The 25,633-nt window shown below is 45.6% G+C and overlaps 1 protein-coding gene across 3 annotated transcripts in view; it reads left to right on the top strand.

Annotated features, from left to right (window-relative positions):
• Positions 1–25,633, top strand: part of ZBTB8B (zinc finger and BTB domain containing 8B) — a 58,584-nt gene that overhangs the window by 7,749 nt on the left and 25,202 nt on the right. Inside the window, exons 2-3 of one of the 3 annotated variants that reach the window (XR_008652951.2) lie at positions 8,537–8,638; positions 11,054–11,827. The gene's annotated coding sequence lies outside the window, so the exon portion shown is untranslated. Of the gene's footprint in view, positions 1–607; positions 3,170–8,536; positions 8,639–11,053; positions 11,828–25,633 lie in introns of those variants that run through there. The other 2 variants (XR_010117734.1, XM_055255539.2) reach the window with 2 other exon arrangements.

The following is a 25,633-nucleotide window of genomic DNA, read 5'->3' as shown; positions in this document are numbered from 1 at the left end:
GGGCTGTTACTCCTAGGAGGCCATGTAGACCATAAGGTATATCGTTCTATTGCTGTAGCCAAATTCATTGTTATATCAGGAAATGAGCTTGACAAAGTGGTCTTTGAGGGCAGTGCCATTCCCTGCATTGAAGGTGGAAAAGGTGGGTGTCTCTGTTACAGTTGGAGGAGGCAACCTCGTGCTCTGTGTAGCTCAGGAGGCCCTTGAGGGGGGCCTCCGATGCCAGCTTCACCACCTTCTTGATGTCATCATCTTTGTCAGCTCTCTCCAGATGGCAGATCAGGTCCACAACCCACATGCTGGCAGTGGAGACATGGAAGGCCATGCCAGTGGGCTTTCTGTTAAGCTCAGGGATGGCCTTGCCCACAGCTTTGGCAGAGTGGGTAAATGCAGGGATGATGTCCTGGAGAGTCCTGTGGCCAGCACGCCACAGTTTCCCAGAGAGGCCATCCACAGTCTTCTGGGTGGCAGTGTTGGCACCAGCTGTGGCCATGAGTCCCTTCATGATGCCAAAGTTGTCATGAATAACGTTGGGCAGGGTAGCTAAGCAGTTGGTAGTACAGGAAGCATTGCTGACAATCACGAGGTTGTTTTCATACTTCTCAAGGTGCGCGCCCATCACAAACATGGGGGCATCAACAGAGACAGCAGAGATGACCCTTTTGGTTGCACCCTCTGAGCCCCAGCCTTCTCCAAGGCAGTGAAGATGCCAGTGGACTTCACAACATAATCAGCGTCAGGACCAGCCCATTTGATTTTGATGGGATTTTGTTCCTGGAAGATGGTGATGGGATTTCCATTGATGACAAACTTCTCGTTCTTAGCCTTAATGGTGCCATGGAACTTGTCATGGGTGGAATCATGCTGGAACATGTAGACCATGGAGTTGACCTGAATGAAGTGGTCATAGATGGTGACACTATCCACTTTGCTAGAGTTAAAAGCAGCCCTGGTAAACAGGCTTCGAATATGGTCCGATCTGTTTACTCTGGCCTTCACTCACACCGTGATGTCTCAAGGCTGCTGCTGGTGCTACACGAGAAGATGTGTCTGTATGTTGTATGGCAAGAGGAGAGGGCTCATCTGTGTTCTTGAAGTAACTTACATTTATTGCATCTATATGGTGAAAATACTATATAATAGTGTACTTTTTTTTTTTTTTTGAGACGGAGTTTCACTTTTGTTGCCCAGGCTGGAGTGCAGTGGCGCAATCTCGGTTCACTGCAACCTCTGCCTTCCGGGTTCAAGCGATTCTTTTGCCTCCCCCTCCCGAGTAGCTGGGGTTACAGGTGCACGCCACCATGCCTGGCTAATTTTTTTGTATTTTTAGTAGAGACAGAGTTTCACCATGTTGGTCAAGCTGGTCTTGAACTCCTGACCTCAGCCTCCCAAAGTGCTGGGATTACAGGCATGAGCCAGCACGCCCAGCCTAATAGGAGATATCTCTCCTCAACTCTGCATTCAGTGATTGATGTCACATTGGCACCTTAAAATTGATGAAGGTGGGAGTGTTTAATCATTAAAATCCACAAACACTACAAATCATGCCCCTTCTTCCGCCAAGCCAGTTGTTAAACTTTTACCAGAATACACGGGTCCTGATTGTACTCCTAATGTCCTATGTGATTTTGAGCGAAGCCCTGTTCTCCCCAGACTCCCATATATTTATGTATCACTTTATAATTGACAAAAGGGGAGCATCCTTTGTGTGCTAGGCACTGTTGTCTCATAGAATTCTTAGAACTACCCAAGGGGTAGAATATTGTAGCCCAAAGAGCAAAGAACTTTGTCTCCAGGGTGGCTCTGTTACCAGAGTTCCCAAAAGATGGCACTGTGGACTGGCTCAGAGGAAATATAGCAAAATATGTAATATATATTATATAGATTATATATATATATATATATATTCTGTGATGGAGTTTTGCCCTTGTTGCCCAGGCTGGAGTGCAATGGCGTGATCTAAGCTCACTGCAAACTCTGCCTCCTGGGTTCAAGCGATTCTCCTGCCTCAGCCTCCTGAGTAGCTGGGATTAGAGGCATGCGCCATCACACCCAGCAATATATATGTATTTTAAGACAGGGTCTCACTCTGTCTTCCAGGCTGGAGTGTAGTGGCACGATCTCGGCTCAATGCAACCTCTGCCTCCTGGGCTCAAGCCACCCTCCCACTTCAGCCTCCCGAGTAGCTGGGACCACAGGCACACGCCACCATGTCTGGCTAATTTTTGTATTTTTATAGATACAGGGTTTTGCCGTGTTGCCTAGGCTGATCTTGAACTCCTGGGCTTAAGCAGTCCACCCGCCTCAGCCTCTCAAAGTGCTAAACTTACAGGCGTGAGCCACCGCGTTCGGTCAATAATAATATTCTTTCGGGCACCTCCGGCATTGTTTTTGGGAGTCACGCGCCGTAAGCCTCCTTCCTGGCTATTTCTGGGAGCGGGGAAAGATCTAGCTCCCTCTGGCTTTTGTATAAGGGAGGTGGGAGGCGGGAAGTGGAGTATTCTTACTCCAACAGCGACGGTTTTTTCCCAAAAGGGAGACTGGGCTTGGATGCAGAGAGCCCGAACATCAACTGTCCTGTTCTCCATTTGCTGCCAAACACATATACTCTGTGTTTTGAACTTACACTTGCTTCCCAATTAGCATAAAGTAGCTACCACTTCTGTAATTAAAAACAGTTTTAATTACTCTCCAAAGAAGGCATCCCAAAGCCTTGACGACTGTCCTCCAGCTCTCTCAGAATTCCTGCTTAGGAATCTGCAATCCGTCACTGAATGGTGACGTTAATCTCCCTATGAAACCACCTAGAGACGATAGTGGCAGAAAGGGAGAAGAAAGAGAAGCAAAGTATTTGAAATATGTAAATATCTACATCAAGGAAAGAAATTCAAGTAGAGACTATAATCCCCCTTCCATAAAGCAGTCTAAGACTGATCTTGTATTTATGGCTTTCCTTCTTTACTATCTATTCTAGGTTCCATCTGCCTTCAGTCAGCAACAGATGTTCAAGTTATTTAGCCACAGGAGAGACCCACCCATTCATTCCTGACTGTCTGTGGCCTAGAAGATCCTTTTGGATAGAATTGCAGTAGTTTTGCAGTGACTTTGATCACAGAATATTGCAGTAGTTGTAGCATCCTTAGGAAATACACCAAAATCTATCACTAAACCTCCCTGTCTCCACTCAGTGGTAACAACCTATTTCCACTTGGTAGCTAGAGTTTAAAATTCTAGAAAATATCTTGATTTTTTTTTTTTTTTTTTTTTTTTTTTTTTTTGGCCTGTCTGTTCAGTGGCAGGAGATGCTCAAAAAGGTTGAGTGGCAATTTCAACTTCCAATTTGTTGAAAAATTGTGTCACTTGATGGAGGCATTTCTCCCTTGGACACTAAAAGCTTTTAACGTACCTCCCCTCCCTACAGTCATACAGTCAAGAAGCAAATAACTTATGAGTGCGTCAAAAAGTTTCACCGTGGGCCGGACTCAGTGGCTCACACCTGTAATCCCAGCACTTTGGGAGGCTGAAGCAGATGGATCGCTTGAGGCCAGGAGTTCGAGACTAGCCTGGGCAACATGGCAAAACCTTGTCATGGTCAGAAACAATATTGTGCTGGAGTCCCAAGACTCCAGCAGCCTATTGCGGTGGTGGTGGTGGGGGGGGGGGGTGGGGTGGGGGGGGGGTGCAGGCGCGGCAGAGCTTCCCAAGGAAGTCACGGGACCTCACCTCGGTATATTCAGAAGTGCTAGTCCAGTTCTGGCATCCTGAATTCTTTCTCCTCCAAGCTGAAATCCGAGAGATACTCTTCGTTTTCTTGGCCAATACGGCTTCCAGGGAAAACAACTGACCTGCAAAATCTGCGCCAGTTAGGGTGGCAGGCAGAACACACATTATGGTCATTTATTTCAAAATGTTGCCATTTTCGCTAAACTTTCGATATCCTTTGTTGCATGTTCGATAATTAATTCACCGCCCTATTAGGTACGGGCTGCCAGGGAACAAGCGAGGACTCCACATTTTCTGTAGGAGGGGTTTTGGGGGGTGGGCAATTCAGTCTGAGAGAGAAGGCCTTAATCTGGGTGAATAGCCCTTTGCACTAGCCTGGGAGGAGGCTGAACTATCATCCTGCCTTGACTTAACACAGCCTTTACCCCAGAAGCTACAGCCACTCTTCAGAGGTCTACCCTATGTGCACACATGGAGAAGACGCTTAGGTTGTTAAAGTCAGCATGTTAAATAATTTCCTGAAATGCAGCTATAACTAGAACCCAGCTGGCTTCCCCCACAGCCATTCTTACTTATTTTATTACTCATTGTCTGGCACAATCACAAAGTGCGGGTGATACTGATACCTACCTTTTAGGGTTTTTTGATGATTTAATTTGATAATGAATGTACACTGCTTTGCAAACAGCTTTCAATAAAAGGTACCTATTGTAATTCTCAAAAAAAAAAAAAAAAGTGCACTATCTTGAATACGCCGAACAAACAGACCTATCATTTCCATGCCCTCATGTGGAGATTTAACTGAAAGAGAAGATTGGGAAGGCATGCACATGACAATCTCATCTTAGAAAGACCGTGGATGGGGAATTCCATAACCAGAGGCCTCTTCTGGTTTGCTGGTATTCCTCTCCTTGAAAGGTCAGCACTTAATATTTCCACCCCTTATGATGCAACGAAGATGGAAGGCAACATTAGGAGCTGTGGAAGCACACCAATCCATAGACTATTTAGCCTCAGTAGTAACACAGAATGGACTGGCCCTCGATGCCCTTACAGCAAAGGTGGGGTACCTGTGCAGTCTTTTTTTTTATTGTACTTTAAGTTTTAGGGTACATGTGCACAATGTGCAGGTTTGTTACATATGTATCCATGTGCCATGTTGGTGTGCTGCACCCATTAACTCGTCATTTAGCATTACGTATATCTCCTAATGCTGTCCCTCCCCCAGCCCCCCACCCCACAACAGTCCCCGGAGTGTGACGTTCCCCTTCCTGTGTCCATGCGTTCTCAGTGTTCAATTCCCACCTATGAGTGAGAACGTGCGGTGTTTGATTTTTTGTCCCCTGTGCAGTCTTAAATGAAACATGCTGCTTCTGGATAAACACCTCTAGTCAAGTAGAAGAAAACTTACAGATGCTTAAAGATCAAGTAAGAATCATTGACAGGTTAGGAGAAAATGCAGGCTCCAGCCCTGGATGGCCACAATCCCTCTTTAATGAATTCCAGTTTTCTTTGTGGAACTGGTTAGCTCCATTATTAAGCCCTCTCTTGCTCATGTGACCTTGTCTGCTCAATATTTTAACTCAAGTTATTTCCTCTTGCCTAGAAGCAATCAAACTCCAAATGCTGCTGCAGACTGAACTATGCATGGGCACGCCTTTCTTCCAAGGACCCTTAGATAGACCCCAGGAGGAGTCCTAGCTGCTGTTCCCCACACGACGCCCCTTTTCAGAAGGAAGTAGCCAGAAAGAGTCATTGCCCAACACCTCCTAACAGCAGTTAGGGTTACCACTACAGAGGGGGGAATGACACAAGAGTTAAGAAGAAATTACTTAGGCAGATAGTAAGGGTATGGGAGTCCTCGGTAAGGCTTTTTTTTTTAATGAAGAGCAGCCCCAAATCATTAAATCACTTTCTTCCTTTTTTTTTTTTTTGAGACAGAGTCTCGCTCTGTGGCCCAGGCTAGAGTGCAGTGGTGCAATCTCAGCTCACTGCAACCTCCGCCTCCCAGGTTCAAGTGATTCTCATGCCTCAGCCTCCGGAGTAGCTGGGACTACAGGTGTGTGCCACCGCGCCCGGCTAATTTTTGTAATTTTAGTAGAGTCAGGGTTTCACCATGTTGGCCAGGCTGGTCTCGAACTCCTGACCTCAAGTGATCTTCTGGCCTCAGCCTCCCAAAGTGCTGGGATTACAGGCGTAAGCCACTGTGCCTGGCCCCTCAAACCATTTTCTAACAAAGAGCCGCCTGCAAGCTGAGAGCTTGCATGGGTGAATGCCGGCAGGAACTAAGGACTAGACATGTTTAAGATGGCAGCTCCGGCCGGGCGCGGTGGCTCACGCTTGTAATCCCAGCACTTTGGGAGGCCGAGGCGGGCGGATCACGAGGTCAGGAGATCGAGACCACAGTGAAACCCCGTCTCTACTAAAAATACAAAAAATTAGCCGGGCGTGGTGGCGGGCGCCTGTAGTCCCAGCTACTCGGAGAGGCTGAGGCAGGAGGATGGCGTGAACCCGGGAGGCGGAGCTTGCAGTGAGCCAAGATCGCGCCACTGCACTCCAGCCTGGGTGACAGAGCAAGACTCCGTCTCAAAAAAAAAAAAAAAAATGATGGCAGCTCCATCTTCTCTTCTCTGCCAGCCACGTGTAAAAGGAGCAGACATGATGGTGCCAATCAACTGGAAAGCCCATTTGCATAATAAGATTAAGGTGAGGCAACCAGTCTTCCCTGTGCACTATGTAAATGTCATACCTGATTGAACCAATTAAGCACTACCTAAATCAGACACTGCCTCCTCAAACTGGACTATAAAACTCAGTGCATTCACCGACAGCCAGTCCTTTCCGCTTGGAGACCCCTTCCTCCATGGAGGAAGCTGTTTCTCTTTCTCTTCTCTTCTACCTATTAAACCTCCACTCCTAAACTTGTGTGTGTCCGTGTCCTAAATTTTCCTGGCACACAACAATGAACCCCAGGGTATATACACCAGACGATGTAGCTGCTTCACTGTCACCACATGGCGTCTAACAACCCAGAATCCTCCCATCCTCCTTGAGGTCAGAGCCATTTCAATGGTGAACCCATCCACAACTATTCTGGGCTTAGAGAGGATGGTCAGGAAAGTGCTTTTTAATGATTTTGGCACTTCCTTCCTCAATTGTCCTCTAGCTTTGGTAATGAAGGTGAATTCTGGGCCTTTTCAAGGAATATAATTATTGGGTTGCTCAGCAAGAAACATATATAGATTCAGTAAATCATTCTTGCCTCCTGAGGTCTTTAAATTTCTTCCTCTAATTTATGTCAAGAGACTTCCACTGTTGTACAAATTAATGATGGGCTGGAATCATATCCAGGTTTGCATAAACTAACACTTCGAATTTCTACAATAATGGTTGCCAGCTGTCAGTGGGAGAGCATCGGATGCAGAATCGCCAGTAAGTACACTCGAATCGATAAATTCATTTTGATCTAAAATTATATTCAGATTTTCCTTAGTTGAGAACCTTCCAAATCCACCTCCTTAAATAGTCCCCTGCCCTCTCATTAAATAAAGTAGCAAATTCCTGTAATTTTTTTATTTGGGAAGACCTATTCTGCCCTGTATTTGTCTACTTTTCAACTCCTAGGACATGCTAGGTGTGGACTTTAGTTTGGCTAAGGGGCAAAAAGGGACCTGTTTTCTCCAGCAATTAGGATAAATTTCCCAATTAAAGGAGGATTAAATTCTTCAGCAAATTCTTCAGGCAAAGGTGAAGGAAACACCTTTTTTTTTTTTATTTTTGAGATGGAGTCTCGCTCTGTCGACCAGGCTGGAGTGCAGTGGCGCCATCTCAGCTCACTGCAAGCTCTGCCTCCCGGGTTCACGCCATTCTCCTGCCTCAGCCTCCCAAGTAGCTGGGACTACAGGCGCCTGCCACCACACCCTACTAATTTTTTGTATTTTTAGTAGAGACAGGGTTTCACCGTGTTAGCCAGGATGGTCTCGGTCTCCTGACCTCAGGTGATCCACCCGCCTTGGCCACCCAAAGTGCTGGGATTACAGGCGTGAGCCACCATACCCGGCCGGGAACACTTTCTTAGGGCTCAGGAGACAACTCTCTCATTGCATTTCTACTCTCAGTGGACAATTCTCACTAAGAAATCTAACCTAGTCTTGGCTGGGCACAGTGGCTCACATCTGTAATCCCAGGACTTTGAGAGGCTGAGGTGGGTAGATTGCTTGAGCTCAGGAGTACAAGACAAGCCTGGGCAACATGGCAAAACCTTGTCTCTACAAGAAATATAAAAATTAGCCAGATGTGGTGGTACACCTGAAGCCCCGGCTACTGGGGAGGCTGAAGTAGAAGAATCGCTTGAGCCCAGGAGGTCCAGGCTGCACTGAGCCGTGATTGGGCCACTGCACTCCAGCCTGGGCAACAGAGTAAGACCCTGTCTAAATAAATAAAAATAAAATAAATAAATAAACAAATTCCATGTGCCAGGACGTTGTGGCTGCGGACAATCTTCAGAGCCTCTCATAAAGCAGTATTGACGTCCACAACAACTCCTGCAGCAACGCCTTCCTCGGCCATGGTGGTGGGTTACAGGTGAAGCCAAATCTTGAATGCAGGCAAGCGTCTGCCTCTGCGTCACTACACAGCGGCAGAGAAAGGGTTTTCTATGCTTTTTTAAAAAGTTGAAGTAAAAGTCATGCAACATACAATTAACTATTTTAAAGTGTACAACTCAGTGGCATTTAGTGTATTCACAATGTTGTATACCAGCAACTTTCCTTAGTTTCAACTTTTTTGTTTGTTTGTTTGTTTTTTGAGACAGAGTCTTGCTCGGTCACCCAGGCTGGAGTGCAGTGGTGAAATCTCAGCTTACTGCAACATCCACTTCCCAGGTTCAAGCGATTCTCCTGCCTTGGCCTCCCAGGTAATGGGGATGACAGGTGCCTGCCACCATGCCCAGCTAATTTTTTGTATTTTTAGTAGAGATGGGGTTTTATCATGTTATCCAGGCTGATCTCAAACTCTTGACCTCAGGTGATCTGCCCTCCTCAGTCCCCCTAAGGGCTGGCATTACAGGCGTGAGCCACTGTGCCTGGCCCACTTCAACATTTTTTACTACCCTAGAAAAACACCCCATCCCCATTAAGTAATTATTGCTCATTTCCCCCTTCCCCATGCCTTGTTAACTGCTAATCATCTTTCCGTCTCTATGGATTTGCCTATTCTGGATATATCATGTGTGACATTAATTTTATGTGTCAACTTGACTGGATCAGGGGATTCCCAGACATCTGGTTAGACATTGTTTCTGGGTGTGTCTTTGAGGGTGTTTCCTGATGAGATTAGCATTTGAATCTCTGGACTCCGTCAAGCAGCTTGCCTTCCCCAGTGTGGGTAGGCATAATCAAATTTGTTGAGGGCCTAAATAGAACAAAAGTCAGAGGATGGAAGAAGTCAGCGTCAGGCCTCTGAGCCCAAGCTAAGCCATCATATCCCCTGTGACCTGCAGGTACACATCCAGATGGTCGATTCCTTGCCTTAACTGGTGATATTCCACCACAAAAGAAGTGAAAATGGCCGGTCCTTGCCTTAAGTGATGACATTACCTTGTGAAAGTCCTTTTCCTGGCTCATCCTGGCTCAAAAAGCTCCCCCACTGAGCACCTTGAGACTCCCACTCCTGCCCGCCAGAGAACAAACCCCCTTTGACTGTAATTTTCCTTTATCTACCCAAATCCTATAAAACGGCCCCACCCTTATCTCCCTTTGCTGACTCTCTTTTTGGACTCAGCCCACCTGCACCCAGGTGGAATAAACAGCCATGTTGCTCACACAAGCCTGCTTGGTGGTCTCTTCACATGGACGCGCATGGAAGTCAGGGCTTCTTTTCTTTCTTTTTTTCTTTTGTTTGTTTTTTGAGACAGACAGGGTCTTGCTCTGTTACCCATGCTGGAGTGCAGCAGCACAATGATAGTGTAAACCAAAAATAAAATTCTAAACCCGCAACTGACGGGTGAGCCCTCCTCTTGGCCAAGGGCATTCCAAAGTTAACCTGAAAAACTAGTTCAGGCCATGATGACAAGTGGAGGTCTGACATGCTTCAGTGTATCCTCCCCCGTTTTGGAATTCAGGCACAGCTGGCCAGATTAACATCAATGCAGAGACCTTAAGACTGGCAGAACAGGCTAAATCTGATGAGAAACATTCACAATCTATTCTCTCTGAAGCCTGCTACCTGGAGGCTTCATCTGCATGATAAAACTCTGGTCTTCACAACCCCTTATCTTAACCCAGACATTCCTTTCCATTGATTCCAGGTAAACTCTTTCAACCAATTGCTAATTAGAATATTTTTGGAGACTCGGGACCAACAGAATAGGATTAAAAAAAAAAGAAAATATTTGAATCCACCTATGACCTAGAAGTCCCTTTACCACTCCACCTCCAGTTGTCCCATCTTTCTGGACCAAACCAGAAAGTTTACATCTTACATGTATTGATTGGTGTCTTACATCTTCCTAAAATGTATAAAACCAAGCTGTAGCCCAACCACCTTGGGCACATGTTTTCAGGATCTCCTGGGGGTGTCTCATGGGCATGGGCCATTAGTCACTCGTATTTGGCTCAGAATAAATCTCTTCAAATATTTTACAGAGTTTGACTCTTCATTGACAAGAGTTCACTGCAACCTTGAACTCACTGCCTGAGCCTTCCAAGTAGCTGGGACTACAGGTGTGCAGCACCTTGCTGAGCTAATTTTTAAATTTTTTGTAGAGAAGGGGTCTTGCTATATTGCCCAGGCTGGTCTCCAACTCCTGGCCTCAAACAATCCTTCCACCTTGGCCCCCTGAAGTCCTGGTACTACAGGCATGAACCAGTGTTCACAGCCCACAGTTTCTTTTCTGTCTTACTGCTTGAGCTGGGACATCTTTTTTTGTTGTTGTTTTTGAGACAGAGTTTTGCTCTTGTTGCCCAGGCTGGAGTGCAATGGTGCCATCTCGGCTCAACGCAACCCCCGCCTCCTAGGTTCAAGCAATTCTCCTGCCTCAGCCTCCCAAGTAGCTGGGATTACAGGCATGCGCCACCACGCCTGGCTAATTTTGTATTTTTAGGAGAGGTGGGATTTCTCCATGTTGGTCAGCCTGGTCTCGAACTTCTGACCTCAGGTGATCTGCCTGGCTCAGCCTCCCAAAGTGCTGGGATTACAGGCATGCGCCACCGCACCCGGCGAGCTGGGACATCTTATTTTATGCTACACTTAAATTGGGATTTATACTTTCATCTCTTCTGGTTCTACTGCCTTTGACTTGAATTACACCATTGATTTTCTGTGTCTCCAGCTTACAGATGGCAGATCATGGATTTCTAAGCCTTTATAATTCCATTGTAACAACCTGACGGGTTCTTCCTGCCTGCTGCACAAATGAAGACTTCACCATTGCAGTAGAGAAAGAGTTTAATTAATGCCAGCTGGTCATGTCACTCAAGAGATGGAGTTATTACTCAAATCAATATCATCTAAAACTCATGGGTTAGGGATTTTTCAAAGGCAGTTTGGGGTAAGGGGTAGGGGTGGCTAGGAAATGTGTGCTTGCTGCTGATTGGTTGGGGTGTAATTATAGGGGTGTGGGAAATCATCCTCCTGCCTGCCAAATTGCTTCTGGGTAGGGCCACAGGAGCCATCAGCAGATGGGTCCAGGTGGAACTAGGTGTCAGACATGCAAAAAATCTGAAAAGATATCTCATAAGGCCAGTCTTGGGTTCTACAATAGTGATGTTATTTGCAGGAGTAATTAGGAAAGTTGTATATCTTGTGACTTCTGAAATAATGGCTAGCAATCATTTATGTCTACACCTTAGCAGAATTCAGGCTCCTGTCTTCCTCCTAACCTGGTGGTCTCTCATTAGCTTTACAAAGGTGGCTGAGTTTTGGGGAAGGGCTATTATCATTTACATTATAACCTAAATGTCTCCCAAAGCAAGGCTAAAGGTAAAAGGGGGATTGGCTAGGCTAAATCAGGTCTTCCCCACTGTCATCATTTTCTCACTGACATAATTTTTGCAAAGATGGTTTCACCATGAGGAATTTCTCATAATAAATCAATTTCTCTCTCCTTTTGGTTCTGTTTTTTGGAGAATCTCAACTAATAAATTACATAAAAGAAATCATACAAAATGTGACCTTTTGGCTGGGCATGGTGGCTTATACCTATAATACCAGCACTTTCAGAGGCTGAGGCAGGAGGCTCACTTGAGCTCAAGAGTTTGAGACCAGCTTGGGCAATATAGTGAGACCTCAACACTATTTAATTAATTAATTAATTTTTTTGAGACAACGTCTCACTCTGTCACCCAGGCTTGAGTGCAGTGGTGTGATCATGGCTCACTGCAGTCTTGACCTCCCAGGCTCAAATGATCCTTCCATCTCTGTCTCCCAAGTAACTAGGACTACGGGTGCATGCTACTGCGCCTGGCTACTTTTTGTATTTCGTATAGAGACAGGGTTTCACCATGTTCCCCAGGCTGGTCTTGAACTCCTGAGCTCAAGCATTCCACCCACCTTGACCTCCTAAAGTGGTGGGATTACAGGCATGAGCCACTGTGCCCAGCCCATTTTAATTTTTTCTTCTAAGACAAAAAATATGGGCTGGGCATGGTAGCTTATGCCTGTAATCCCAGCACTTTGGGAGGCTGAGGTGGGTGCATCACCTGAGGTCAGGAGTTCGAGACCAGCCTGGCCAACATGGTGAAACCCCGTCTCCACTAAAAATAAAAAAATTAGCTGGACATGGTGATAGGTGCCTGTAATCTCAGCTACTCGGGAGACTGAGACAGGAGAATCACTTGAACCCGGGAGGTGGAGGTTGCAGTGAGCCAAGATCACACCACTGCACTCCAGCTAGGGCAACAAAGAGTGAAACTCCATCTCAAAAAAAAAAAAAAAAAAAAAAAAAGACATTTAATAAGGACTTACAAAGAGAAGCCACGTCTGCGTCTTGAGCAGCAGTGAGATGAGATAATTGTTACCTGTGCTATTACCCCCCAAACCTAGGGTTTATTTACCACAGGGAAAGGGCATATGTAATTCAGAAGGGATGTGTAGGACAATTGCTTACAGGCAGATCTCATGGAAAGTACAAGAACATGAAGGTTATTTTGACCTAAGGGCAGGATTTATGGGAGGAATGTAATCTTACACAAGGAACAATAAACTACAAATCTTAGAGGCTTTCCTGGAACTGAGATTAATCAGAAGTCAACATGGTAGATTAACATCCAGAATAGAATTGCTTTGTCCTCTACCTTTGCCAATACTTGTTATTATCTTTTTATGTTCTTGTTTTTGTTTGAAACAGAGTCTCACTCTGTCACCCAGGATGGAGTGCATTGGCACAATCTCGGTTCACTGCAACCTCCGCCTCCTAGGCTCAAGTGATCCTCCCACCTCAGCCTATTGAGTAGCTGGGATCACAGGAGCGTGCCACTGCACTTGGCTAATTTTTGTATTTTTTTTTTTTTTTTTTTTTTTTTTTTTTTTTTGAGACGGAGTCTCGCTCTGTCGCCCAGGCTAGAGTGCAGTGGCGCGATCTCGGCTCACTGCAAGCTCCGCCTCCCGGGTTCACGCCATCCTCCTGCCTCAGCCTCTCCAAGTAGCTGGGACTACAGGCGCCCGCCACCGCGCCCGGCTAATTTTTTGTATTTTTAGTAGAGACGGGGTTTCACCGTGGTCTCGATCTCCTGACCTCGTGATCCGCCCGCCTCGGCCTCCCAAAGTGCTGGGATTACAAGCGTGAGCCACCGCGCCCGGCAATTTTTGTATTTTTTGTAGAGACAGGGTTTCGCCATGTTGCCCAGGCTGGTCTTGTACTGCGCTCAGGCAATCGGCCTGCCCCGGTCTCCCAAAGTATTGGGATTACAGGCATGAACCATCAAGCCCGATCTGTTTTTCTGATGAAGGTCTCCTGTTGGGTGTGAAGGTGTGAAGTGGTATCTCATTATGGTTTTGATTTATATTTTCTTTCTTTTTTTTTCTTTTTTGGAGACAGAGTCTCGCTCTGTCACCAGGCTGGAGTGCAGTGGCATGATCTCAGCTCACTGCAACCTCTGCCTCCTAGATTCAAACTATTCTCCTGCCTCAGCCTCCTGAGTAGCTGGAACCACAGGCGCGTGCTACCATGCCCAGCCAATTTTTGTATTTTTAGTGGAGACAGGGTTTCACTATGTTGGCCAGGATGGTCTCCATCTCTTGACCTCGTGATCTGCCCGCCTTGTCCTCCCAAAGTGCTGGGATTACAGGCATGAGCCACTGTGCCCAGCCTACATTTTCTCAATTACCAATGATGTTGAGCATCTTTTCATATGTGTATTGGATGTTTGTACATCTTCTTTTGAGAAATGTCTATCAAGTCTTTTGCCCATTTTCAAACGAGATTTTTTGTCTTTTTGTTTGTTATAAATAAAGTTTTGGTGCCGCAAAATAAATAGCACTCGAATATAAAATTTTATTTTTAATTCTCAACAAGGCAAGTTACTTCTATAGAAGGGTGCCTTACAGATAAAGCAATGGTGAGCACACACTTGGACAACAGAGGGGAAGGGGTTTTTATCCCTGATGCACGTGGCCCCTGCTGCTGTGTCATTCCCCTATTGGCTAGGGTTAGACTGCACAGGCTAAAGTAATTCCGATTGGCTAATTTAAAGCAAGTGACAGGGTGAGTGGTTTGGCAGGAAAAATGGTTATGCAGGGTGGCGAATGAGTCAGGGTGGAGCAGGTAATCGAAAAAGTTTGCTTTAGGCCGGGCGCGGTGGCTCACGCTTGTAATCCCAGCACTTTGGGAGGCCGAGGCGGGCGGATCACGAGGTCAGGAGATCGAGACCACGGTGAAACCTCGTCTCTACTAAAAATACAAAAAAATTAGCCAGGCGTGGTGGCGGGCGCCTGTAGTCCCAGCTACTTGGAGAGGCTGAGGCAGGAGAATGGTGTGAACCCGGGAGGCAGAGCTTGCAGTGAGCCGAGATTGCGCCACTGCACTCCAGCCTGGGCGACAGAGCGAGACTCTGTCTTAAAAAAAAAAAAAAAAAAAAAAAAAAAAGAAAAAGTTTGCTTTATGAGGAAGTTAAGTTTAAAAGTAGAAGGCGGCTGGGCGCGGTGGCTCACGCCTGTAATCCCAGCACTTTGGGAGGCCGAGGTGGGCGGATCACGAGGTCAGGAGATTGAGACCATCCTGGCTAATACGGTGAAACTCCGTCTCTACTAAAAACACAAAAAAATTAGCTGGGCATGGTGGTAGGCGCCTGTAGTCCCAGCTACTTGGGAGACTGAGGCAGGAGAATCGCTTGATCCCGGGAGGCGGAGGTTGCAGTGAGCCGAGATTGCACCACTGCACTCCAGCCTGGGAGACAGAGTGAGACTCCGTCTCAAAAAAAAAAAAAAAAAAAAAAAGAAGGCAAAGCATTGAACGTATTGACATATTGATTCTTTGAAAAGAAATTTAAAACTCATATCTAACAACCCCTTCTCTTGCATTTCCTTACAGCTCTTTCTTTTCAAACTCTTTTTAACATGTCTTGGCTTAGTTGTTTTGCTTGATTTTCCAAAAGAAGAAGCTTCTCTGCATAAGGTGGAGGATAGTTAAGGGAGGTTTTAGTAAGTGCTGTTTTTATGAACTCTGCACCAACCCACGGATGCATGATGTGACACAGCACCCGACAAGAATAAGTACACCCATTACGGCTGTGAGGGAAGTAAGAATGGAGGCTATTATTCTTTTCCGTTTACTGAGCCACTTTTCTGGCCATCCTGTAAAGGGGTCATTTACCCCTGAGTTGTTGGCTAACTCATTGGATAGAGCAGTCAGACCTTGCAATGCCTTTGTTATGCTTCCATCGGGGCAGTGTTGTTTGAGATGAAGGTACAACACTGAGTTTTAATCATGACACAAACTCCTCCTCTTTCTGTTAATATCATGTCTAAGGCTATCCTATTTTCCCAAGCCATCTGGCTAATAGCCCCTAATTGCTCGGCTATTCCTTTAACAGCATCTCTAGTGTAGTTAATAAATCACTGTTGGTTGTAGTAGATGTAGTTTCTCCAATCTACATTTTTATTAATTGCCATCTACCAAAATATTGACTGAAATCCTGCAGCTATTTGACTTCAGGCTTTAAGTTGATTTGGTATTACCTGTTGGACTCCAGTTGCGTTTAAATAGACGTGAGAGTCGAAAGACCCATAAGGGGCTTCTCTGGCTTTATGATGTCTTATTTTTCCTTCCTCTGGTTGATGAAATGCCAGGGTCAAAAGGATAGCCAATTGGACTAAAGCACTCCAGTTATTCGGCAGAGTGCCCAGTAAAGGTCCACCACAATACCACCACACATCTGCTAAGGGATGAACAAGGGCTGACTGATAAGCTCTTGAAAATTCTTAACTTCACTGCATCCCTTCAGGTCTCCAAGGAACGCTAAGTTTCCTGTTGTGAGAGACACGAAGTGAACTTAGTGTTGGGAGATGAAAGCTGGATGGCCCTCGGGGGCTGACCCGCAAGGTGCTGGACTTCGGGATATAGCAGAGAGAGAGTGTGGCACAACGTGTTACTCCAAGCTGTAGAATCCTGGTAAAGAGCCACCATGAAGCCCACGCCCAGTCGACTGGAGGACCACCCTAGTGGAAAGGGGACAATCTGGGCCTCTGGCCTGCCGTGCACACAAGCATAACAATTGCTTTTCTTTAACATACGGATGGAATATTTGATCCATTCCAACCAGGCATTTGCATCTTAGTATCCTGTCTTAATTGCCAAAGTTTGTTTTAAGTCTTTAACTTCTGCTATAGATATCTTGGTCTTGTTGTTAGATGGAGGAGGAGCAATTGTTCCGTTTGTGAGAGGTTTTGGAAGAAGGCTTAGAGGAAGGTGCAGGTGGCGGGGGATCAAAGAAATGCATTTCAAAGAATCCAATAGGGTCTGTCCCTGAAACCTTAGCCCCCATATACCATAAAACCAGCTTAAAGAAGGGTACTGGCTTATAAGAGGGGAAGAACTTTGAGGGTTTGAGATAATAACCTGTATAGGATTGCACTGGTTTAGCTGACATTTGGCAGGGGGTTGGGGGCTGTCCCTCTAGTAAAATGAAGGTATGGTTTTAGAAAATTACAAAAACCAGTTGGAGCAGTCCATCCTTGCTCTTTAGTTGTCCACAGGATGTTGGACCAGTTACGGCATGAAAGCTCTACATCAAGGAGCAAGACTCCTGGTTGGCACAGGGTCTTTATTGAAATCATCCCGGATTAAATAGTCCCAATTCACTAATGCCCAGTCTGAGAAGAGTCAGGAGGGACAGAGGTACTTTTCTGAAGTAGAAAGCCATCTTTGACTTGGCAAGTCCCCACAGGGTATAACAAGGCAAGCATTAAATGCAATAGTTTGAGGTGAAATTGACTTGGTTATGTTAATAACTAGATGGTCAGCAATAGAGCAAGGAAAGGAGAAAGAGTAATACACTAGATGAAAGAGTTAAATTTTTCTTAGCTTTAATTTGGTAGGGTTTTCCCTAGGGACTATGGCCCACGACTCTGGAGGGAGCGGCGCTTTCTTGACTCGGGTGTGATGAGTCCATCCCCCTTCCGCTGAACGAACAGCAGTCTCGGTGGTTAGCAGCACAAGGTAGGGTCCTTCTTTTCACCTTTTGATGAGAACATGATTCTCAGGCTGGTGCTGGTTTACCGGAAATTTTAGGGGCGGTACCTGTGCTAAAAGACTTTTAGTTTTGAGGGAAAGGAAAGTGGAAGATAAACCAAGCATATAATTTCTAAGAAATTGATCTTTTGTTTTAAATGTGGGGACATCAGCAGTGGACTTTATTGTCCTTGGTGCCTTTTTACTGAGAAATTTCCTTTAGCACCTATTTTTATTAGTTTTTAGACCAAAGAAAGCCAAACACCATTTCATATTTGACAATGCTTCCTGTATGATTTTTATACCAGATAAGCTAAATTTCACCTTTATATTAGTGTGTTATTAATGTTAAACTCAATTTTAATAAAACCTTGTAGACATATTTATTCAATTTTAATGTCTGACCATAAGGTAAGATTTTTATAGGCTCTTTTAAACCTTTTATAATTTTTGTTAAAAGAACAGGTTAGGGCCGGGCGTGGTGGCTCACGCCTGTAATCCCAGCACTTTGGGAGGCAGAGGCGGGCGGATCAGAACAGAAAGAGGAGGAGTTTGTGTCAGGAGATCGAGACCATCCTGGCTAACACAGTGAAACCCCATCTCTACTAAAAATACAAAAAATTAGCCGGGCGTGGTGGCGGGCACCTGTAGTCCCAGCTACTCGAGAGGCTGAGGCAGGAGAATGGCATGAACCCGGGAGGCAGAGCTTGCAGTGAGCCAAGATTGTGCCACTGCACTCCAGCCTGGGCGACAGAGCAAGACTCCATCTCAAAAAAAAAAAGAACAGGTTAGTGCTTTAAAAAAAACCTGTTGTGCTTTTAATGTCCAGTTCATCGAAAAACTGGATGATACCCCCTTAACTTTAGCCAATATGTTTACACACAGAATTTCCTTTACAATTAACATTTTAAAACTTGCTCAAACCTGTAAAACAAATGTTTTAACCTTTTAATGTAGGTAAAAATTCACATTTTTATGCCTCGTTATAATCCTTTTACCAAAACTATATTTTAGTTTCCTTATACACCTTGCATATAAACTGTTTCTTCAATATTTTTACATTCAGGAGGCCTAATTACTTCTAAATTACACAACATTTCTTGCATAAATTCCCTTTTATAACTTTTTTCTTTTACGACTTTCACAATCTTCGACATGCCTCAAACTTCTGACTTGTTGCAAACATCCCTTTTTTTTAAATAGCCAGTTAATTTATTTTAGGATAAGGATTTACCATATGACATTCTTTTTATGTAAATTCTTCCCCTCCTTTTTTTTTTTTTTTTTTTTTAATTTTCTCCGAAGCAAATTTCCTTCATGTCTGTGGACTAGACTGCCTAAGGTCACAAGATTAGAAGTTAGGATAATACATGTTATACTGTTAACTTTTAGCAAATTTTACTTTTGTTGAAAACCTTGCAAGTTTGGGATTTCAATTATCCTTTGCTATTAATAAGACCTTGTTTGGTCCAAATTAACTTAGAATTGGTATAGCCGGTTCCTTCCTGGTTCTGTAAGTACTTTAACGCTTGGCTGAGTGCAAACAGCTCCCACGTTTGAGCAGACCAGTTATTAGGCAATTTTCCTAACTCTGCTTCTACAAGAGTTTCCCTATCAATTACTGAATACCCATTGTGTTTTTTTCCCTCAATCACCTGGGAGGAACCAACTACCGTCCTGTCCTGAAGGGAGTTCCTGCTAGGTCTGGTAAGGCCTTTGCATGGTAATTAATTAAGATTTAGATCCCCTGTTAGGAAACCTGCTGGCTTAAGGGAATTATCAGTGGTTAATGTGAAATCATCTTTTTCTTACAGAATAGCCCCATACTTTAAGATTTTTGAGTTAGTAAGCTACATTTTTGCTTTTTTTTTTTTTTTTCTTAGGATAGTTCTGAACTGGTGAGGTGTGCTCACAATGAGGTTTCCTCTAAAAGATATTTTTGTACTTTCTTTTGCTAGCAAAGCAGTTGCCTCTACAGATTGAATGCACTGGGTTAAGGATTTTTATTTTATTTTATTTATTTATTATTATTTTTGAGACGGAGTCTTGCTCTGTTGCCCAGGCTGGAGTGCAGTAGCGCGATCTCGGCTCACTGCAAACTCCGCCTCCCGGGTTCACGCCATTCTCCTGCCTCAGCCTCCCAAGTAGCTGGGACTACAGGCGCCCGCCAACACGCCCGACTAATTTTTTGTATATATTTTTTGAGACAGTCTCGCTCTGTCGCCAGGCTGGGGTGCAGTGGCACGATCTCGGCTCACTGCAACCTCCGCCTCCCCGGTTCAAGTAATTCTCCTGCCTCAGCCTCCCAAGCAGCTGGGACTACAGGCGCCCGCCACCACGCCCAGATAATTTTAATAGATATAGGGTTTCACCGTGTTAGCCGGGATCTAATCATCTCTTGACCTGGTGATCCGCCCACCTCAGGCTCCCAAAGTGCTGGGATTACAGGCGTGAGCCACCACTCCCGGCCAAGGATTTTTGATAGGAAGGCTAAAGGTTGTCAGTGGCCTTAGCGCTTTCCCGCTACACCCTTGTTATCATTGAGAACAAGGTTATATTGGAGTGTTACAGGGTCACGGAGGAGACCTTTAATTATCAGTTATAGGTTTTAAACTTAGCCTGGCTTTTAAAGGAATAGGGTACACTGTTTTCTCTTTACTACTTTTATCTCTTTTTCTCTTTCTTTCTCTGACTTTCTCTCTCTCTCTTTATCCCTCCCTCTCTCTGCCCCTTTTTCTCTCTTTCCTCTCTGCTAGTCTTTCCCTGCCTGTGCCAGCCACTTATGCTGCTGTTCTCCCCCCTCCTTCCCCTTCCCCTAGGGGAGGGACCAGTGGAAGTGGAGCTACTTTTTCTTCCCCTGAGAAGAAAGGAAAGGAGGGGGGTTGTGTGAGGTTCAACCCCCGCCCCCGCCATGGGGATTTCTCACCTCTTTCTGGGGTACAAGCCCCACTCATGGGGATTTCTCACCTCTTTTTAACCTCCAAGACATCCCAACTAAGGAATACTTCACCGCTCCCCACAGCTTTCTTTCGCTAGTCCTGACTAAGGAATGCTTTACTGCCCCTGCAGTTTCTCTCTCCTTGGTATGTCCTAACCAAGGAATGCTTTACCGCCCTTTTCCTGAGTCCCCACCACCAAGGAAATACTTCACTGGCTCCCGCGGCTTCTCCTTCCTTGGTCTGTGTGGGCGGCAAGCCACCCAGGTGCCAAGGCAAGAGACCGAAGGCACGAACTGTTCCAGTATAATAAAATAAATAATTAGAATAAGAATAGTTATATTAGAAATAGAATATAGACATGATTACATATGAATATTATTAATCATTAGTTTGTAGCATTACTCTTTTATTAATAACTTCTGTTCTACAATTATAACTTAGGAAAACCAGGCCATACAGAGTTAGGAGCTGAAGGGACACTGTGAGAAGTGACCAGAAGGCGAGTGTGAGCCCTCTGTCACGCCTTGACAGGACCACTAGAGGGCTCATTGGTCCAGTGGTAACGCCAGTGCCTGAGAAGGCACCTGTTACTTAGCAGACCGGGAAAGGGAGTCTCCCTTTCCCTGGGGGAGTTAGAGAACACTCTTCTCCACCACCCGTTGTGGAAAGCCTGACATCAGTTAGGCCTGCCCACAGCCATCCGGAGGCCTAAACGTCTCCCTGTGATGCTGTGCTTCAGCGGTCACTCTCCTGGTCCACTTTCATGTTCCACTCTGTACACCTGGCTCCACCCTCTAGCGCAGTAGCAGAATTAGTGAAAGTATTAAAGTCTTTGATCTTTCTGAGAAATGTATAGAAGAAATGATGACGTAAGCGGTCCTTTCTCTCTCTCCGCCTCGGCTACCAAATAGGGAAGGGCCCCCTGTCCGGTGGACATGTGACTTGCATGACCTTACCTATCTTTGGATATGACTCACACTCCTAACCCTGCCCCCTTGCCTTGTATACAATAAATAGCAGCGCGGCCAGGCATTCGGGGCCACTACCAGTCTCCGCGTCTTGGTGGTAGTGGCCCCCAGGCCCAGCTGTCTTTCTCTCTCTCTTTGTCTTGTGTCTTTATTTCTATGATCTCTTGGCTCTGCACATGAAGAGAAAGCCCAAAGGCCCTCTAGGGCTGGACCCTACAGAGTCATCCCTGCAGTGTGTGAGGATCCTTTAGGCTAGGTTGCTGGCCATTTTGTTTTTCCATGTTGCTGAGAGCTCGGGTTATTCCTTGCACTGAGTGGGTCTCGATTTCTCACCCCTGAGGCCACCACTAGGGGGCGGGGCACGCCTACTCAGGAGAGAGAACCAGAAACCACCCCTGGAGGGGAATGTAATCCCAGATGAGCCCCCAAATTGTTGTAAATAAAGTTTCGGTGCTGCAAAAGATATAGCACTCCTCAGTGGAAACTTAGGGAACCCCTGAGAAGAGGTGAATTGTGTGTAGTTCCTCAAGTGGCTCTCTGTTGTTCTGAGTTCTCCTCACTAGGAGTAAATAGTGAAGATTTCATGGACGTTTATCACTTCCCTAATAGTACTCTTATAATTTCTTTTTTTTTTTTTTTTGAGACGGAGTCTCATTCTGTCGCCCAGGCTGGAGTGCAGTGGCGCCATCTCGGCTCACTGCAAGCTCCGCCTCCTGGGTTCACGCCATTCTTCTGCCTCAGCCTCCTGAGTAGCTGGGATTACAGGCACCCAAAAACATGCCCGGCTAATTTCTTGTATTTTTAGTAGAGATGGGGTTTCACCATGTTAGCCAGGATGGTCTCGATCTCCTGACCTCGTGACCCGCCCGCCTCTGCCTCCCAAAGTGCTGGGATTACAGGCGTCAGCCACCGCGCCTGGCAGTACTCTTATAATTTCTTATGCCTGTCTTTAATCTCTTAATCCCGTTATCTTCATAAGCTGAGAATGTACATCACCTCAGGACCACTATTGTATAATTTGATTGTAAAACATGTGTGTTTGAACAATATGAAATCAGTGCACCCTGAAAAAGAACAGAATAACAGCAATTTTCAGGGAACAAGGGAAGATAACCACAAGGTCTGACTGCCTGTGGGGTCGGGCAGAATAGAGCCATATTTTTCTTCTTGCAGAGAGTCTATAAATGGACATGCAAGTAGGAGAGATATCGCTGAATTCTTTTCCCAGCAAGGAATACCCTGAGGAAGGAATGCATTCCTTGGGGGAGGTCTATAAACGGCCGCTCTGGGAGTGTCTGTCTTATGTAGTTGAGATAAGGACTGAAATACGCCCTGGTCTCCTGCAGTACTCTGAGGCTTACTAGGATTGGGAAATTCCAGCATGGTAAATTTTGCTCAGACTGGTTCTCTACTCTCGAACCCTGTTTTCTGTTAAGATGTTTATCAAGACAATACATGCACAGTGGGACATAGACCCTCATCAGTAATTCTAATTTTGCCTTTGCCTTGTGATCTTTATTGCCCTGTGAAGCATGTGATCTTTGTGACCTACTCCCTGTTCGTACACTCCCCCTCCCTTTTTAAATCCCTAATAAAAACTTGCTGGTTTTGTGGCTCAGGGAACATCATGGACCTACCAATATGTGATGTTAGCCCCGGAGGCCCAGCTGTAAAATTCCTCTCTTTGTACTCTTTCTCTTTATTTCTCAGACCGGCCGACACTTAAGGAAAATAGAAAGAACCTATGTTGAAATATTGGGGGCAGGTTCCCCCAATACTCATTTCTCTCTGTATTAGTCTGTCCTCATGCTGCTAATAAAGACATACCCAAGACTGGGTAATTTTAAAGAAGAAGAGGTTTAATGAACTTACAGTTCCACATGACTGGGGAGGCCTCATAATCATGGTAGAAGGTGAAGGAGGAGCAAAGGCATGTCTTACATGGTAGCAGGCAAAAGGGTGCGTGAAGGGGAACTGCCCTTTGTAAAACCATCAGATCTCCTGAGACCTACTCACTATCATGAGAACAGCACCCTGCTCCCATGATTCAATTACCTCCCACTGGGTTCCTCTCACAACACGTGGGGGTTATGGGAGCTACAATTCAAGATGAAATTTGGGTGAGGACACACAGCCAAATCATATCACTCTCCTGCTATATTTTCATACAAAGCATTGCCATGAAAGGGAGCATGCTTGCCATCCTACTCAAGCACAGCTCTTGGCTCTGTGCATATATTAGTGGGAGGACTGTTGAGGTTTGGTGAGAAATAAGTCAATAGTATCCTATCCTGGGTCAAGTACTTGTACCATGAGGAACTTGGAGCCTGCTGGCATCATAACACTGTCCCTTTACCTAGTTAGAGCAAGTGCTTCTACAGGGCACTGTCAGGCCAGAACATGTCCTGGTGTTGGGGGTAGGGAGCTTAGTTTTTGCTTTTTAATTTTTGTTTATTTATTTATTTTTTTGAGACAGGATCTCACTCTGTCACCAAGGCTGGAGTGCAGTGGCATGATCCCGGCTTACTGCAACCTCCATCTCCCAGGCTCAAGCAATTCTCCTGCCTCAGCCTCCTGAGTAGCTGAGATTACAGACACACACCACCACACGTGGCTTTTTTTTTATTTTTTTTATTTTTAGTAGAGATGGGGTTTCGCCCTGTTGGCCAGGGTGGCCTCAAACTCCTGACCTCAAGTGAACTGCCCGCCTCAGCCTCTCAAAGTACTAGTATTACAGGTATGAGCCATTGCACCCAGCCTGTTTTTTGCTTTCTTATAGTGCAAAAGTCACCCCGTGGGTATTCACAATTTGTCCCTAACCACTAGAGGTTTTCTTTTTTTTTTTTTTTTTTTTTGAGACGGAGTCTTGCTCTGTCCCCCAGGCTGGAGTGCAGTGGCGCGATCTCGGCTCACTGCAAGCTCCACCTCCCGGGGTTCACACCATTCTCCTGCCTCAGCCTCCCGAGTAGCTGGGACTACAGGCGCCCGCCAACACGCCCTGCTAATTTTTTGTATTTTTAGTAGAGACGGGGTTTCACCATGTTAGCCAGGATGGTCTCGATCTCCTGACCTCGTGATCCGCCCGCCTCGGCCTCCCAAAGTGCTGGGATTACAGGGTTGAGCCACCGCGCCCGGCCAAGAGGTTTTCATAAACATATCCTTTGTAGCAGTCCAGAAGGTCAACTTCTTGACAGAAGCTGTCTCCCAACATCAGTCAGTACTCAAAAATGTGTCAGTTACCAAGAAGGGGTTATACCCTGATACTTCAATCAATTACTTTGGCATTGTAGAAACTAATAAACAGCTCCAAATATTCTATGATATCTTAAATCAAAACAATTAAGGAAGAGGCAAGGGAAACAAATAGTGCCTGCTGCAATGCTTTCTCATTTCCCTTTGGGAAGATAGGGTTGCTTGTTTTCCAGGAAGTCATCCCTTAGGAATTTTTTTTTTTTTTTTGACAGAGTCTTGCTTTGTCACCCAGGCTGGAGTGCAGTGGTGCCATCTCAGTTCACTGCAACCTCCACCTCCCAGGCTCAAGTGATTCTCATGCTTCAGCCTCCCAAGTAGCTGGGATTACAGTCATGTGCTACCACACCCAGCTAATTTTTGTATTTTTATTTTTATTTACTTATTATTTTGAGATGGAGTCTTGCTCTGTTACCCAGGGTGGAGTGCAGTGGCACCATCTCTGCCCACTGTAACCTCTGCCTCCTGGGTTCAAGCGATTCTCGTGCCTCAGCCTCCCGAGTAGCTGGGACTAAAAGTGCGTGCTACCATGCCTGGCTAATTTTTTTGTATTTTTATTAGAGAGGCGTTTCGTGTTGGCCAGGCTGGTCTCAAACTCCTGACCTCAGGTGATCAGCCTTCCTTGGTCTCCCAAAGTGCTGGGATTGCAAGCGTGAGCCACCGTGCCTAGCCTAATTTTCATATTTTTAGTAGGGGGGTGGTTTTGCGATGTTGGCCAGGCTAGTCTCGAACTACTGACCTCAGGTGATCCACCTGCCTTGTTCTCCCAGTGCTGGGATTATAGGCATAAGCCACTGCACCCAGCCAGCAATTTTTAATTCTCTATTTTTTGCTCTGGAGGTCCTAAGTTTTAGATTCAGTGACACGTTGCTGTGCCATTCATACTGCTGGGTACTGTCGATTAGCACTCAACATCCATTCCCATCTCCTTCTAGTGTCCCTTCCTGTGCTGCAGAATGTGGACAGTTAAAATGTCATTGCCAGGATTTGGAAATGAGGTGGAGGCCACCCGCCTGCTGCTTGCTGCTGAATTATGGCAGCAGAGGTATGAAGAGTGTCTGCAGCAGGGTTGCAGGGTCTAGTCACTA

This window comes from Symphalangus syndactylus, chromosome 12 (genome assembly GCF_028878055.3).
Source record: "Symphalangus syndactylus isolate Jambi chromosome 12, NHGRI_mSymSyn1-v2.1_pri, whole genome shotgun sequence".
In the NCBI taxonomy this organism is placed as follows: domain Eukaryota; kingdom Metazoa; phylum Chordata; class Mammalia; order Primates; family Hylobatidae; genus Symphalangus; species Symphalangus syndactylus.
The sequence above is the reverse complement of the archived record's forward strand: the minus strand, read 5'-3'. Positions and strand labels throughout refer to the sequence as shown.